Genomic DNA, 4278 nt, shown 5'->3' on the forward strand with positions numbered 1-4278 from the left:
TGATGAAGATCGTATGTGAAACTTAAAAAGAATGTGTAATTGGGAACAGCAGATAATAGAATCATTATGTCACTGGACTCCCACATAGTCTACCATGGTTTGAATTCAAGACTCAGAGCTTAAAGCTCACATCAGTCGCATGTGCATGTGTGCCCAAAATCCCAATAGGAGATGGAGAAGAGGGGATTGTGGTGTGACCATCTCCCTGAGGGTGTGATTTCTCACTTTCTGTCTCTCTATCTCTCTCTGGCCAGTTAATGTGCCCTATAGCAAAAATCAGTAAAAAAAAAAAAATTTGTATAATATACTATTATTGAATGAATCAGTTGATAGATATCAATTATATTCAAGTGAATGATGATGTTATTATTCAACCATGTCCTTGCTGAATTTCTACCTGCTGGATCTGTTCATTGCTGATAGAAGGGTGTTAAAGTCTCCAACTATAATAGTGAATTCAGCCATAATGAATTCAGCCATTTCTCTTGTAATTTTACCAGTTTTTCCCTCATAAGTTTTGACACTGTATTGTTGAACACATGTACATTAAGGATTGCTATGTCTTTCTTATAGCATTGACATCTTTATCATTATGAAATATTTCTCTTTATGTCTAATAAGTTTCCTTGCTCTAAAGTCTGCTCTATATAGCTATTTCACTTTTGATTAGAAGATATATTTTTCTCTATTCCCTTATTTTCAGTGTATATGTGTCTTTATATTTAAAGTATTCAACGGGTGTGTAGTTAAAGTTTCCTGTCTTAGTGCACTCTATCTCCATATTTAATTAAACCATTGACATTTAAAGTCATTGATATTATTGGGTTAATATCTACCATATTTCTTACTAGTATCGTACTAGTAACTATATTTTTACTTTGTTTTTCTACCTTTTTATGGTTTTGAAAGTGTTTTGTTTTCTCTTTTATTTTTTTTTATTACTTTTTATTTATTTACTTAATTTCCAGAGAATATATGCACTTACCAGATGGAAAAGAGAGAAGGAGAAAGCATCCCCCAGTGGGGTATGGGCACACTGCAATCCTGTCTCCAGTTCTTTATCCTTTCAGGATTTGGAGCACAGATGCACATATGCCTAATATGTTTTCCATGTTGCCAGAACCAGAATTTGAATGATGGTAGGTCATGTAGGATCCAGGTACCCTAGGAACTAGGATATGGTACCATCCCCATTTTTCTCTCCTTTCTTACATGTCAATGCAGAGGTTCCCAAGCAGAAAGTTGCATTCACTAATCATTACATTCGTAATTAAGTAGGGATAAGTACAGTCATCCAGTGAGTACTAAGAATGGAAGTTTCAGCAAATACTAAATTCACATCTTCCTCTTTTAACATAGACAGACTTGAATAATAATTTAGATAATTCTGTGTCTGAAATAATTTCACTCCTTTTCAACACACTCCAACCAGTATTTTTAATTTGTTATTCCTGAAGTGGACACATAAGATGAAGGGGATTACTGCCAGCATTGTTAGAAAAAGTAACAGAAATACAAGATAATTAAAATATGTACAATAAGAGAAAACAGCATATGTTTATCTGTGTAATAGAATTTTGATTATTAGAATTTGAGATTTTTCTTTTCTAAAAAACAGAATATTTCCATTTTACCTCTCAGCTTATATATTATATGTAATTCTGTTTTTTTTTTTTTTAATCTTCCAGGTTATAACAAAAACAACAGAAAAGTCCTTTCGATTACTTTTAGGTTGGTCTCAATTCTGGCTGCACATTAGAGAGCTTAAAAATTAGTGTTACCTGGGTTGAAATGTGGCGCCTAAGCATTATTATTGTTTCCAAACCCAAGGAAGTCTGAACTAGGTACAATCTCTAGTTGCCAAAAAAGTCAAATTCTGATTCACGAGGTTTGTCAGGAAGACTTTATCACAAGTGATACTGTCTGGGAGACAGCTCAGTTTGCTCAAAAGGCAATCTCCCCAAATGTCTTTGGGATTGATTTTTGTACAAAATTACTTCCTACCAAAGTTTTCAACCAGGTCTATGTATACAAAAGAAGGATTAAAATTTGTGTAGCTCTGATTGGTCAAGGCGTGGAGCAGTCTCATTAATCCATTATTTAAACTGGGACTATTCTGATTGGTCCCTCTGCTGCATCCAACATCCACACTCCCTTCTTGCAGTTTTGGTGAATCCCAGAGCACTCAGCCTTCCCCGGTATCTCTTTTTCATTCTCTTTCCCATTTCTGTCTCTCACTTATGAAATAAATAAACCAACAAACAAAACCATTGCATAATGAGGTACATATGTGCTACTTCATCGAATCCAGGATGCAATTGATAATAGATGTACTGGGCCAGCCCTGTAGCCTAGTGGTTTAGAGAGGTGAATCCCACGTGGCCAACCATGGTTCCAGTCAGCTCTCATGGTTTGAAAAACACATCAGAGGTGTGTGTGTGTGTGTGTGTGTGTGTGTGTGTGTGCATGCGCATATGTGCACCTGTCCAAAATCCCAACATCATGGAAAAATGAATGAGAAAGAATTAAGGTATGATCATATCCCATATATCCCATTAGCAGGTGCTTTCTCCCCCCCCCCCAACCTTCTCTTGCTTTCTCTCTCCCCTTCCCTCAAATTAGTTCACACACCCTCTGGAAATAAAAAAGAAATGTACCATAAATTTTAGGGAGGTATGTGAAAACAACAATACAACAATGATACATTTATGTATTAGAATTGATAAAATATTTTATGTTTAGCATAAATATTAGAAACTAATGTTATATTTTATTTTCTAAATAAAATATTAGACCAGCTGGTGGCATGGTGCTTTTTGTGGCTACATCCCACATGGCCTACTATGCGGTTAAAGTGTCAGACTTAGTGGCTTGAAAACACACTAGGTGTATGTGCATGTGTGACCAAAATCTTAAAAGGAGGGAGGGAGGGAAGAAAGAGATATTTATGTAACTATACCCCATGGAAGATGCTTTCTCACTCCCTCCTACCCCTATCTCTCTTTAGCACATGCATACTCTGGCAAATTTGAAAGCAATGAAGATGTCACATTTAAATGCTTCAAGTATATTTCTGGTACTTATTTATGATCACTTTTCTACTTTCTGAGTAGTTTCATTGAGACTACTTTGGAAGCCATTTTAATTTCAATGATCTCACAATTTTTGTCTAGTCATTATATATCTTCTGAAAACCAGATTTCTGTACAGTTGCATACCCCGTACTTCTTTTCAGATAATGTCATGGAGAACATGCGGTGAGTTCACAACCCTTTCCACCTGGGCACAAGTGGAGACTACATGCCAAAACTTAACCTTTACCTAGCATGGACCACTTAGATGTGTTCTGAGTAACAGGGTGTAGAAAGAAGGGATATGGACTAGTGTTTCTCCAAGTCTGATTTACATACGACTCATGTGGGCATCTTGTTAAAATGCAACCTCTGATGTATTTGGTCAGGATAGGGCCAGAGGTCCTGTATTTCTAACTAAATCATGTTGGATGGTTGAACATATTTTGAATAGCAAATCACACATGAAGCATACAGTAAGGCCTATCCCTGAGGCCACACACCATCTTACCTCATCTGTCAGCAGATGTAGAGTATACTCTGACACATGCCCAGTGTTCTGACACGCGCCCAACTAGTAGTGACTTAGCTGTTTATGAAGAGTTTTATTTTTCCTATTGACAACACAGCCCAACAACATTAGGCCGTGATGTGAGGGAGAAAAAAGAAAATGCTTCTTTTATTGAGAAAATAAGATAGAGCCATTTGTTACAACATTTAGCCTGCTTACAACAACACAAATCCAATACTAGCAACAGGATGTTTATTTAACAAAACTTGCAATGTTTGCCATTGGCTTAGGGTTTGAGCAATTAAAATGACAAGTAAACTGATGTTAAAGACTGAAAACTTGTGACTACTCCTTTATGATAGCAAAACTGTCTCTTATAGTAAGGTGGAGGATAAAACTTGTATTAATTAAACCTATTTGTTATGAAGAGTTGCAAAAGATGAAATAAAATTTTTCAAAAGGAGACTTGAAAGATATACATACTACTTACAGGGTATGAAGTACTTAAAACGTTTTTGTTTGTTTGGTTTTTTTGTTTGTTTTTATTTGAAACAACTAGGACCATACAGTTGTATAACAGTGATGAAATTTTCTGCATTGTTGGTTTAGCATTGGAAAGGTCCTGAGTTTGCATTTGGGACTCCCTGTGAAGCCAAGCATGTGCGCGACTGTATCTGAGATTGGTGCTGGGTGAAA

The sequence above is a fragment of the Tupaia chinensis genome, unplaced genomic scaffold (genome assembly GCF_000334495.1).
Source record: "Tupaia chinensis unplaced genomic scaffold, TupChi_1.0 Scaffold143687_1, whole genome shotgun sequence".
NCBI classification, from domain to species: Eukaryota; Metazoa; Chordata; class Mammalia; order Scandentia; family Tupaiidae; genus Tupaia; species Tupaia belangeri.